The 13,856-nt window shown below is 44.8% G+C and overlaps 1 protein-coding gene across 2 annotated transcripts in view; it reads right to left on the bottom strand.

Moving 5' to 3' along the window:
- SMAP2 (small ArfGAP2) overlaps window positions 1–13,856 on the bottom strand; it is a 976,618-nt gene that overhangs the window by 266,457 nt on the left and 696,305 nt on the right. The gene's annotated exons all lie outside the window — the stretch shown is intronic.

The raw sequence follows: 13,856 nt of genomic DNA, 5'->3' as shown, positions 1-13,856 counted from the left end.
TCCAGGAAGAAGGAAGCCAATGGAGCCAAGAAGCCATGTGTCCACTCCACTGACTCCCCCTGCCCTGAAGGCAGGCCACCCGAAGTGGAGGTCAGAGCCAAGCTGTCCAAAGTCAAGGCTCCGAGGGGAAGAGAAGGCTCTCAAATTTTAGAAAGTACAGTTGTGTACCTACCATAAATGTAAATGTTCGAGTGTATTCACTGTTGCAGTCATTACACTTGGGTTATCCTGCTGGCAGGCAACCCGCAGTCGGCCTGAATTCCAAAGTCCTGGTCCGGCGTCGGTTGCTGTCACCTCTTCCCTGACGTCAGTGCACCAGGGGTATAAAAGATGCAGCTGACGCCATTTTCTTCAGTTTTTCTTACCCCAGATGTCAGGTGGCTCCAAAAGGGTAGGCTGTAAAAATTATGATCATAAAAAAAGCATGCACATAACCTTCATCTACAAGCAAATACACCACATAGGTTGTATAGAATAGATAGGTACAGATAAGTCCCAGCAAAGAAAAAAGGGGGGTGGTGGGAGGGTAACCTGGACTGCAACAATGAATACACTCGAACATCTACATTTATGGTAGGTACACAACTGTACTATGTTCGTTGTGTTTCACTGTTGCAGTCATTACACTTGAGTTGAATCCCAAAGCTGAGGTTGGGCGGCTAGGCCTAAATAGAGTTTGGAGTGGCTATGAGGCCCTGCAGGACTGCAGTGGCAAAGCCTGCTCTGGATTTAGAGTAGAGAGGTAAATGGTAGTGCTTTGTAAAAGTGCGCACTGAAGTCCATGTTGCAGCCTCCAAAATATCCTTGGTTGGTACACCTCTGAGGAAGGCTGCTGACGTGGCTGCTGCTCTGGTAGAATGTGGCCTAATGCCCTTGGACACTGATTTGCCATGTTGTGAATAGCAGAAACGAATGCAGTGGCCTATCCATTTTGAAATAGTCTGCTTTGAAATGGCTTTTCCTTGGGAACCTGCAGCATATGCCACTAAGAGTTGTTCAGTCTTTTTGAAGGCTTTAGTCTTGTCCAAGTAAAAGCGTAGCTGTCTGTGTATGTCCAAAGTATGCAGAAGTCTCTCCCCCTTATTCTGTGGGTTTGGATAAAAGGTAGGCAAATGTATGGTTTGGTTAAGAGCCACGCTGGACACTACCTTAGGCATAAATGTGGGGTTTGTCCTTAGAGAAACCCTGTCCTGATGAAAAATAATAAAAGGTTCCACAGCCATTAGTGCCTGTAACTCTGAGACTCTTCTTGCTGAAGTTATTGCTAGGAGAAGAGCGGTTTTCCATGACAAGCATTTTATCTCTGCTGTATTGGCTGGCTCAAAAGTAGGCAGTGTGAGTTTTTCCAAGACAAAATTGAGGTCCCATGTAGGCATTGGAGGTCTCCTTGGAGGTCTTATGTTTTTGGCCCCTCTGAGAAACTGTTTTAGCAGTTGATGAGAAAAAATAGGTGGGTCCATATTGTAATAAGCTGAAATGGCAGAGGCATGGATCTTAATTGATGAGAAGGATAGGCCTTTGTCCAGCATCTCAGTTAGGTATTGAAAATCTGAGGAATATTTGGTTCAAGCGAGTCAATTCCCTGCGCTTGGATCCAAGCACAGAATCTCTTCCATTTTTCTACATAAGATTTTCTGGTGCTGGGCCTCCTGGCCTCCAAAATAACATCTATAACTGCTTTAGAAAGAGGTGTGTTCTGAATGATTACATTATCCGCCATGCAGCCAGATTTAGGGTTTTGAGTTGGCTGTGCAGGATCTGATTGTTCTGTTGGGTCAGCAAATGAGGTATTAGAGGCAATGTCCAGACTGGGCCTTGAGACAAGCTCTTCAGGATTGGGTACCAGTGCTGGCGTGGCCAGTCTGGGGCAATCAGTATCATTTTTGGCTTCTCTTGTCTGACCTTTAGGAGTACCTTGGAGAGGAGAGGCAGAGGAGGGAAGGCATATACTGTAAGGGCTTTCCAGCTGAATGAAAGGGCGTCCACTTTCCATGCTTGCTTGTGATAAGTCCGAGTGCAGAATCTCTGTAGCTGGCAGTTGTGAGGGGAGGCGAATAGATCTATGTCTGGGCATCCCCATTTCCCTGTTATCATGTTGAAGATTTGTGGATCCAGTTTCCACTCGTGAGGATCCATGAGGTTTCTGCTTAGTTCGTCTGCCAAAGTATTTGTCTTTCCTGGCAAGAATTGTGCTTGCAGATGTACTTGATAAGTTAACGCTGTGTTCCACAAAGTCATGGCTTGCCTACAGAGGGGGTAGGAATGTGTGCCCCCTTGCTTGTTTATGTACCACATGACTGTAGTATTGTCTGTCTTTATCAGTAGTTGTCCTGGATGAAGTAGGTCCTTGACGGCTGTCAGGGCATTTTACACAGCTAGCATCTCTTTCTGATCGATATGAAGATGCATTTGGTTTGTGGGCCATGTGCCCTGAATACATTTTCCTGCCATGTGCACCCCCAGGCATAATCTGATGCATCTGTTGTTAGTGTCTGCCTGGCAGTGGTAAGATGAATGGCTGTCCCTTGCTGTGGTGACAGGCCTGTGCCCACCATTGAAATTCCTGTTGCAGGCAGGGAATGAGAGTAATTACTGTTTCCAGGCTGTGGCAATGTTGAGTCCAAACACTTTTTAGATACCATTGTAGTTTCCTCATATGCAGTCATGCATATGGAATTAGTAGAATGCAGGATGCCATGTAGCCCAGAGCCTGCAGAATTTTCCTTGCAGATAACTGGGTCTTTGTTGCCATGTCTTTGAAGTAAGAAGTCAGATGCCTTTGTTTGTCTGGCGTGAGATAAGCCATCTGGGCAGTTGTATTTAAGCTTGTACCCAGGAATATTATCTCGAGAGGGCACTAGTTTTGATGTTTTTTCATTTACTGTGTACCCTAGGCAAATTAGTAATCTTTTTACAAACGCCAGATGCTGTAGCAGAATATCTTTGTCCTTTGCTTGAATAAGGCAGTTGTCCAAGTAGGGGTATATTTGAATTCCTCTTTGTCTGCAAAATGCAATTACTGGTGCCAGGCATTTTGTAAAGACCCTGGGCGCAGTAGATAAGCCAAAGGGCAGTGCAGAGAATTGGTTGTGCATTGAGCCAGCTGTGAATCTGAGGTATCTTCTGCAAGTTTGTCTGATTGGGACATGCAGGTATGCCTCTTTGAGGTCCAAAGTTACAAGCCAAGCCTTCTTGTCCAGCATGGGCAGAAGCTGCCATAGAGTCAACATTTTGAATTTTGGGATGTCCAGAAAAGTATTTAGTATAGACAGGTCCAGAACTGGTCTCCAGGCTTTGCCCTTTCTTGGTACTAAGAAAAGTCCTGAGTAAAATCCTTGTTCCTGCTCTTGTTGTGGCACTGGCTGAATAGCCCCCATGTCCATGAGAGATAAAACTTGTTTTTGTGCCTCTTGCCATTGATTGCGTGGCAGGTCTGGCATACCTTTTGCCTTTGGAAGGGTGTGAAAGTGGAACCTGTAGCCCTGAGAGACAATATTTAGGACCCATTTGTCCTGGGTGATCTTGTGCCAGTTTTGTGAAAAAAAGTGCTAGCTTTCCCCCTAAGGGTGCTGCCAAAAAATAAGTGCTTGGCATTGGCAGAGGGAAGTCATTGGGACTGATTTGTCTTCTCCGCTTTTGGAGGTAGAAGCACCCCATTGTTTCGGCCTGTATGAGCCCTGGGGCTGTTGCCTGCCTCTAGGGCATCTGTATCTGCCTCTTTGTGGTCTGTCTGACACTGGAAAGGACCAATTCTTAGAGGGCCAGATCCTGCTAAATCTGGGTGGCTGTACCTGTAAGAAATCCTTTACTGTCTGCACAGATTTTGCCTTATCCTCCATTTTCTTTAACACCTCCTCTGCCTTAACACCAAACAAAGTATCATGCTGTAATGGAGCACCCAATAATTTTGCTTTAACATGATCAGGCAGATTCTGTTCCTTTAACCAAGCATGCCTTCTAATAACAGAACCTGGATGAGTCATGTTCTATATCCTGGCACCATAAGACACACCTCATCCATTTAGATGCACACAATCTCTTTGTGGTAGATTTTCTTGACTCCTCTTGGTAGTATTACACGTCCTCAGAACACTGGAGCCTGAATGGGCATTAAAATCCTGATATCCAAACTGAAGGCTGTATAGCTCATAGTTTGAGATGTGCAACTGACACTTTATTTTCTATAAGTAGCTCTATTCTGTGGGGAAGTGACTGGGGAATTAGCAGGCGAGCAGTGCCAAACTGGAACAATCAGTGCTGTCTGGACCAGAATGGGATAGTCAGAATCAGCTGGAGTCTGTCCTTCCACACCTACTGAATTACACTACAAATCAAAAGGAAAGCACAGGTAAATATCTCCATCTATGTTATGAAGAAGGTATGGGTTTCTTGAAGAGAAATGGGAATGTTGTTTGTTCTCTGGACAGGCAAGCAGATCCAAATGTGAAATTCCACATCTCTGCATTACCTCTAGAAGACCTCCTCAAGTAGAATCCACTTGTCGGGGCCTGCTTTTCACTGCTCAGTTTGTCTGCTACTGCATTTTGTTGTAATTGGGATATGCAGTGCCCTGAGAGAGACTTTGTGCTGTTCTGCCTACTTTCATGCTGACATAGCTAATCTGCAGAGCAGTTAAGACTTTGCTCCTACCTGCTTATTTACATATCATATGACAGTGGTATTGTCTGTTACCACCCTCTCTAGCCTTTCCGTCCAGAAACTGTTTGGTGCCCTTAATTACTCGACTAAGAACAGCTTCTCCCTCACACTGATATGTAATTTACTCTGTGAGGCTGACCAAATTCATTGAACCTTGAAGTCCTGACAGAAGCTTCCCATTCCAGATTTGATGCATCTGTGGTGATGGTCTAATTGTGAGCTGCCTGTAGAAAGGGGAGTCCAGAATTCAGCCTACATTATCTGCTGTTATAGAAATATTACTGTAAAGAGAAAAAAATAAAGATCCAGTGGTCTAAGGGTGGGGAATGTTGGCATCACACTATCTTGAGATACCACTCATCTTTCTCATTTGGAATTTCACATGCAGCACTGTGAAGATTGGGGAAAGATGGGCGAAGGCTGCCAGCCTAGTCAAACAGAATTTGATACATAATTCTATCATTTGTATAAAATTGGAAATTGTACTTTACTGTGTGTATTAGTTACGCTTTCCTCTTCTAGTAGACGACCTCCCTAGTGTTAGTGGTGAGGATTGATGCTCCTTGATTGCTGGGCCAGGGCACTGTCGTCACATAGTGGTGTGCAGTGGTTGAGATAAGTTATCCTTACTTGTGGTTTGCAGTGGTGTGAGTAGAGTGAATCCTGTAGTTTATGTACAGTGATGTCTGGAAGTGTTTTGTACTCTAAATCAGCCACGCAGAATATACTCAGAGTTCAGATCACAATTGTTTTATTTCTTTTGTTAGCTTAGTTAGTCAGGGTGAGCAGGCAGCATGTCAGCACAGGAATATGGAAAGCTGACAAGGAGCCAGCTGGTGGAGATGTGCCATGCTAGGGGACTGGTGCATGGAAATCTGACTAAGGCAGACCTGATTGCAGCCTTGGTTACAGCTGCATCAATAAACAGCATACAGGACAACAATCGGACTGGCAGTGGAGATACAATATCCTCGGAGAATGGGCAGCTCAACCTTTCTGCAGTGGACTTAAAAATCCAGCTGGAGCTAGAGAGACTTGAGTTGGAGGCCAGGCATTTGGAGATAGAAGCCGAAGAAAAGGAACGTCAGAAGAAGCATGAGAGGGAAATTCTGACTCTGTGCCACAGTCATGGAGGTAATGGGGAAGGGAGTAACTGGACCCCAGAAGCACAACAGGTCAGTAAATTTCTTCCGCAATTTAAAGAGGGGGATAATTTTGATAGTTTCATTCACATGTCTGAAAGGGTATGCAAACAGTATAGTGTTGACCAAAGGCTCTGGGTACGGTTCCTGACCCCCTTTCTCCATGGGAAAGCTGTAACTTGTATATCACAAATGCCTGACTCTGTCTGTTTTGATTATACTGCTGTAAAGAAATGTTTGTTGCAATGTTTTAAGCTAACACCTGAAATGTATAGGAAAAAGTTTCATGAGCACAGACATAAGGCAGATGGAAATGTATGTGAATATGTTGTTGAACTGAGCACTTATTTTCATAGCTGGGTGAGTGGATGTCAGGTCACCACTTTTGAAGGCCTGGCAGACATTTTGGTGAGGGAACAAGCCCTTAGCACTTTGCCTGAGGACATGAGGATCTGGTTAGCTGACAGACAATGTGCTACTTCAGATGAGTTGGGGAAGAAGGGTTACCTATACCTGGCCAGCAGGGCAGCCCTGCACAGGAAGTGGACCCCCAGTACTGCTCATGGGTCTAAAGGAACCAATGGTGGGCAGTACATACTGCCACAACAGAATCTGCCAGTAGCAAGGGAAGTCACTAGTCTAGGTACACATCCAGGAGCTAGGGTTAAATGCAACCAATGGGGTCATGTGGCATACAGATGTCCACGGAGGCAAGGCGGGGAACCAAAGGTGAGAGAGCCAGTAAGTGGGAAAGACAAAATGCCAACAGTGGATGGTTTTGAGACAACAGGGGTATGGAACTACCATCCTGCAGATGTCCTGAGAGAGAAGGATTTGGATGAGGCAGTATAATGTACTCATGCAGTTACATGCAGTGAGGCTAGGAGACAAGCATGTTGGTCTGGTAGCCTGGGGGAGAACCAGACAGACTGCATGCTTGCAGCCAGGACTGCTGAGGAGGTTACTTCAGGGAGTGAGCTACGCTGTAGCAGTGAGACTGAAGGTGAGCCACAGCTACTTGTGGGTACTGCTGTTCCCTTGGACAGGGTAACTGCAAAGGTAGAGGTGAGTAGTAGTACCCAGACTGACAGTGAGGCACCACTTTCAGAGGATGGCAGACTTCCTGTGGAAGGGGAGCTGGGAAGGGTTACAGGAGGGAGTTGAGACAGGCTCAGCTCTAAGACCCTAAATTGCAAGGCCTGAGGCAGGTAGCTAGGGAGGCACCAGATTCTCAAGGGAAGGGGGAATCTGTATACTGGGACAAAGGGTTACTATATAGAGAGTGGACCCCTGAGGGAGGGCTAGAAGGTGAAAGAGTACAGCAGTTGGTAGTGCCTACAGCCTACCATCTGGCGCATCTAGCCATAGCCCATGATATTCCCTTTGCAGGTCATATGGGCATAAAATGTACAAAGAGAAGTATTATGCAAACCTTCTATTGTCCTGGAATTTCCAGAGATGTAACAGGGTAATGCAGGACCTGTGAGCAGTGCTAAAAGGTAGGCAAGGCAGGAGACAAGGTGAGAGCTCCTTTGATGCCTTTGCCTGTGACTGAGGAGCCATTTCAGAGGGTAGCTATGGATATTGTGGGTACTCTGAGTACCCCAAGTTCCACAGGGAAAATGTATATCCTGTTGGTAGTGGAATATACTACACGATACCCTGAGGCAGTGGCTTTGTCCTCCATTGAGGCAGAGAAGGTGGCAAATGCTTTGTTAGGGATTTTCAGCAGGGTAGGTTTCCCAAACGAAATACTGACTGACCGAGGTGCCAATTTCATGTCAGACCTGCTGGTTTGTCTGTGGAAGCCCTGTGGGGTGAAGCACATGAAGACCACCCCCTACCATCCCCCAGACTAATGGTCTTGTTGAGAGGTTAAACTCTACAATCAAGTCCATGCTACGGGCATTTGCAGATCAGTTTTAAGAGGGAGTGGGACAAATATTTGCCTCATCTGTTGTTTGCTTACAGAGAGGTCCCCCAGGAATCCACAGGTTTTTCACCCTTTGAGTTGCTGTATGGGCATACGGTGAAGGGACATCTACTTTTAATTCAAGATGAGTGGGAAGATGAGTGTGAGTCTCACAAGGAGTCTGTTGTGGCATACGTTCTAAACCTCAGGACAAGGCTCAGGCAACTCATGGGCTTGGCCCAAGAGAACCTTGCAGAAGCCCAACAACAGAAATAGGTGTGGTATGACAGGAATGCTCGAGCTAGGGAATATGCTGTGGGGCAGCAGGTAATGGTTCTCATTCCTGTCAGACACAACAAGCTGCAAGCAGCTTGAGAGGGACCCTACAAGGTGGTAAGAAAGGTAAGTGATGTTAACTACATGGTGGAAGTGCTAGGCAGATGGCAGGGGCACATATTGTACCATGTTAACATGATGAAGCCTTACCATGATAGGGAGGACCTTGTGCTGAGCATTTGCAGTGGATTGCAGGAGGAGTCTGAGGGAGATCTGGGGACTGATCTCCTCAGTGAGGCTCGGGCTGACACCTCAGTGGAAGGGGTAGCAATGTCCCAGCAGCTATCTCCTACCCAGGTTCGAGAAATCCAAGCAGTGTTGCAGGAATTTGGGGAAATGTTCACTTGGAAGCCAGGGAGCACCCACCTGGTGCAGCACCAGGTGGATACAGGACCCCAAAGGTCTATTATGCAGGCCCCTTAAAGGTTGCCTGACCGAGTCAAACAGACTCTGAGGGAGGAGGTACAGGAGATGTTGGAACTAGGGATGATTTAAGAGTCCAACAGTCCCTGGGCCTCCCCAGTGGTGTTGGTGCCAAAGAAGGATGGCAGTGCCAGGTTCTGTGTGGATTACAGGAAATTAAATAGTCATACACAGTCGGATGCTTACCCATGCCTAGGACAGATAAGGCCATAGAGCAGCTGGGTGGGGCTAAGCATCTTACAGCCATTGATCTTACCAAAGGTTACTGGCAGGTGCCCCTGACTCCCAGTGCTAGAGAGAAGTTAGCCTTTGTGACTCCTTTTGGCTTGTATGAGTTCACAAAGATGCCCTTTGGGATGAAGAATGACGCAGTGACTTTCCAGAGGCTGGTGGATAATATCCTAGCAGGAGCTGGAGGGTTCACCCTTGCTTACCTAGATGATATTGCCATCTACATCCATTCCTGGCCAGAGCACCTTCAGCATGTCAAAGAGGTGCTGGGCAGACTACAGAGGACAGGGTTGACCATTAAACCGAGCAAATGTCAGGTGGGTATGGCAGAGGTCTCCTATCTATGACAGAGTGGGGAGTGGTAAGATAAGGTCAGAACCTGCCAAAGTGGAAGGTATTCAGGCATGGCCTGCACCTGTTACCAATAAGCATGTGAAGGCATTCTTAGGGACAGTAGGGTACTACAGAAAGTTCGTCCCCACTTATAGTACCATAGCTGCTCCCCTCACAGACCTGACAAGGAAGAACAGGCCAGATAAGGTAGTGTGGACCCCAGCATGTGAGCAGGCATTTCAGAAGCTTAAAGAAGCTTTGGGAGGACCCCTGTGTTAGCCAGTCCAGATTACAGCAAAGATTTTTTTGTGCAGGTGAATGCTTCGAACTATGGGGTGGGGGCTGTACTTAGCCAGATTTCTTCAGAGGGAGAAGAGCACCCAGTGGTTTATCTCAGTCGTAGGCTCTAACCCAAGGAGGAATGCTATGCAGCTGTAGAAAAGGAATGTCTAGCCATATTGTGGGCACTGCAAAAACGTCAGCCTTATCTGTACAGAAGAAAATTCAGTGTAATGACAGATCACAAACCTCTAATATGGTTAAACAGAGCCAGTCAGCAAAATGTTAAATTGCTAAGATGGAGCCTGGGGTTGCAAGCATATGACATGTCAGTGCAACACCGCAGTGGGAGTGACAATGCCAATGCAGATGGGCTCTCAAGACAGGGAATGGGGTAAGGTACCCTCAGATAGACCCAACCCTCTCAAGCGGTGTTTCTCAAGGGTCACTTGAAAAACTAGCTTGAGTTACCCAGGGAGGAAGAGATGTGAAGGTTGGGGAAAGATGGGCGGACGCTGCCAACCTAGTCAAATAGAATTTGATACATTATTCTATCATTTGTATAAATAAATGTAAAATACAGGCTTGTGTTCTTAAATGAAAGAAAACACTGTAAAATGTGAACTTCAAGATTGTTGCAACATTGCCATCTGCTGTAAGGAAAATCAAGCCAAGCATTTCAAATGTTCTTTGAGGTTACAATTATCTAACAAATGGAGTTGAAGTGACTGGTTGAACACATTCTTTCCATTCTCTTAATTTAAGGAATAATTGTTAGAGTATACATGTGAAATGTATTTTATTGTTGTAGTTTCCTGAGCAGGTGTTAGCCTGCTAAATAATGCAGTTTGTGGCCTGGGAACTCCAGACTAAGTGTCAAAATGATGTAATTTGTGAGGGCCTTAGCAGAGCAGTTTGTTAGTGTTTTAAAACTATTGTTGAGTGAGAGACTGAAAGCATTTGTCTTGGACCATCAATCTAGCACTGCTGGCTCTTTATGTATGTAAGTAGGATTATAGCACTGTGTTTTCTCTTAAGAATAGCTAAAGATTAGAAAGTTAGATTAAGTGCTTTTCTTTGATATCAGACCTGTCCTACTGTATTATGTTAAGTTTCTATGTGATCTCTGAACTCTTAGATATCTCTGTGGTGTAGTAGTATTGTCTTGTGTTTTAATTATTTATTATTAAATATTTAAAAGAACTTTACCTGTGGCTGGTTTGTGTAGAGAAATAGGTTCTAGAGTACACTGCATATTTATAGAGGTTACTGTAATAGGCCACTCTAAAATAAGCCTTAGACTGAATAGTCACATTACCAATTGGATAATAATATTGCACAGTAATAACTGGACACCCTTTCAAGGGCCTTTGGGTAGCTGATAATAATATTAGCTGGTCATGGTAGAAATTGCTACCGTATAGTCTGGGTAAAGGGGCACAGCTGGAGAGTCTGTGTCAGCCTTTCCTAGGAGTGTCTGTGAAGTTGTATAAATATTTATCTCAAAGTGTGTGTGGTGTGCCAGCTACCTAGGCAGGGACAAAAAACACTGGTTGGACAGAGAGGGTACTGGAGGTTAGCTTGTCAGCTAGGCTGAGATCTGGACCCTATAACTGTGCCAGTGGGGAGTCTTATTGGGGACCTGGAGAGCAAGGGAGCAACCAGCCCCAGACCGACTGTGATCTCTGTGTGCACTTAAAGGAAACTGTACTTTACTGTGTGTATTAGTTATCCTTTCCTCTTCTAGGAGATGACCTCCCTGGTGTTAGTGGTGAGGATTGAGGCTCATTGACTGCTGGGCCAGGGCACGGTCGTCACAAGCACCATTACTATGGTAGGGTCCATGAAGCTCACAGCTGTAAGGAGCTTTCTGGCCATGGCTCTCCACTGTCTTCCCAGGTCAAGGATGTAAATGGGATAACTGTCCACAACTATTTAGGGTGGAGCCAGCTGTGACCTATGCAGACTGAGGGTGAACCCCAAGCAGTACAGGAGATCCCTGGTGGAACCAGAAATCTGATCACTTTGTCTGATGAGTTTGCCTGAATGAGGCAACTTTTTAGGTAAGGGAATATAGGTACTCCCCGCATTCTGCAGTAAGCAATAACCAGGACAAGGCATTTGGCGGACACTCTTGGTACAATGGCCAATCAAAGAGGCAATGAAGTAAACTGAAAGTGCAGTCCATTAGCAAAGGATAAGAGGAAGCACTTGTGTGTTCTGTACATGGGGATGTGCATTAGGCATCTTTCAGATTTAATGCAGCCACTGGGGTAATTGGACTTAGAAGGGTCCGGAGGCCTTGCAGGGTTAACATTTTGAACATGGAAACCTTCAGAAAGGTACTGAGTCTTGATGTGTCTTAAATGGGTCTCCATGTCTAGCTTTCTGTGTCTTCTTTAGCAGGACATTCAGGCACAAAGACTTAACACCTGGTCTGGCTGGTCAGACCTCCAATCTGAAACCCCTGAACTCTTCACAGACCCATACATTTGCCCTCGGCAATAATATAGCTTTGTAAGAACTCACCATAATAGTAGACATCCTAAGTCAAAAACACTGGTGCAACATTCCTTACTAAAGGGACATCCTCTCAAGGGTAACCATACATACAACCAGCATATCAAAGCCTGGGCCCTTCCATGTGCCATATGTCAGATATATGTCCTACATCCAACAGCATAAGGTAAGAGTGACACATGAGTGCAAAACCCCAGAACTGAACTGCTCCAGAAGAACAGGAACAGCAGACAAGGCACACAAAAGAACCTTGTACATGTGCATCCAGAAAAAAGAAAAGTATACCCCCTACCTGGCCAGAGAAATGAATAAAAAAGCAAAAGGTGGGAAAAGGGAGGAATTGAAAACTGCTAAAGTGATAAGCAGGACATCTAATGTTATGGTAAGTTCTTACACAACTGTACTACATCCTACTTTAAATACTGTTGCAGCATTCCTTACTATACAGAGAGTACCAAAGCTACTATAAAGAATGGGAGAAAGAAAGAACAGGGAAACCCTCAAAAACATGAAGGATGGACCTAGCAAAACCTGCTCTGGCCCTTGCAAATATAGCCAACTTATATGCTTAGTAAAAGTATATACAGAGGACCAAGTAGCAGCTTCCTCAATGAATCTAGCATCAAGACTCTTAAACAAAGCTCCACAAGAGGAAAGTGACCTGGTAGGATCATAGGAGGTTACTAGGCTATTGATCCGAAGGTCATTTCAAGCCTAGCTATTTTATCCCAATGAAATACCATAGAAATGCTAGTCAATACCAAACAGTGCATTTAGTGATGACTGTCCATGTCCAGGAGGGTTGTGGGTACTATCCTCGGTAAGAATTTACGGTGGTTCATCCACCTGTCCAGGTTCCTTTTTAACAGTGTCACAGAGGTGCTCTGCTTCACATGAATTAGCAGCCGACTCCAAACATGCAGCAGTCACGTGGAGAGAAATCTGTCCCTCCAACATGTCCTACTGAAGTCGCAAGCCATATTTAGGTCCCTGGAATGGGTAGCTCTTGTCACTTTTGATTTACGGATGTGCAGCAAATTCATTAGGTTTGGGTCAGAGATTGCTCTGTAAGCTAAAAAAGAAGTAGGAAGTTGTTTCCCATGAAAAGAGTAACAAAGTGAATTAGCTTTAGAGATTCAAAATGATATGGTTTGCTTGCAAACAGCCAAATCCAATTTCTTATCCTGAAAGGAAATAAAAGCTTCTCAAATTTTCTAATATCTTAAGTCTTATGCAGATAATAAGTAGCAAATCCAAAGAATGCCTAATCTTTTATTTTGCAGACAAGGAAAGCAGGATACATCACTTACCTTTTTAGGCATAAATGAGAGATTGGTTCTAGGAGACGCTCTGTTTCTGTGAGAAGATAGAAAAGAAGAAAGAATAGCCATTACAGCCTGAAGTTCAGAAACTCTTTTGGGAGAAGTTAACGCCATCAACAAGAAAGTTTTAAAGTTATACAGTTTCAAAGTAGAAGTAGCTACTGGTTCAAAAGGTGGCCAAGTCATCTTTTCAAGAACACAGTAGTGATCCTAAAAATGACGAATGGATTGGTGCCTGATATAATAGATGCCTTTTAAAGACTGAATGCCCAAAAATCTAGAAGAAAGTGGTGGATGCAGGAACAGACAGGCAGAAATAGAAACCATGAACAAGAAAAACTTATATATATATAAGACAACAAAAAGAACAGAGAACCAGTGAAAAATAATTTATTCGATAAACTTTAGCGCTTCGGCCAACACTTGCCCTTCAAGGAGTACAAACAATGAATTAACTCAGCATCTTGTGTGAAGACTGATAGAGATGGGTGTAGGCTGCCAGCCTAGCCAGATTAAAATGTGCAGATAAATCTATCACTTGTAAATACTGTGAAATGTTGAAATGCAGGCTTGCTTCTTAAATGAAAAAAATGCTTTTACAAAAATGTGGCAAAAGTGCTCTCTACTGACCCAGTAAAAGCACGTTGTGCCCTTTGATCTAAAGTCGGCTCCAGTCCAGCTAGATGAAGGCTTTCTGCC

The sequence above is a fragment of the Protopterus annectens genome, chromosome 1.part2, assembly GCF_019279795.1.
Source record: "Protopterus annectens isolate FY-2018-M chromosome 1.part2, PAN1.0, whole genome shotgun sequence".
In the NCBI taxonomy this organism is placed as follows: Eukaryota; Metazoa; Chordata; order Ceratodontiformes; family Protopteridae; genus Protopterus; species Protopterus annectens.
The sequence above is the reverse complement of the archived record's forward strand: the minus strand, read 5'-3'. Positions and strand labels throughout refer to the sequence as shown.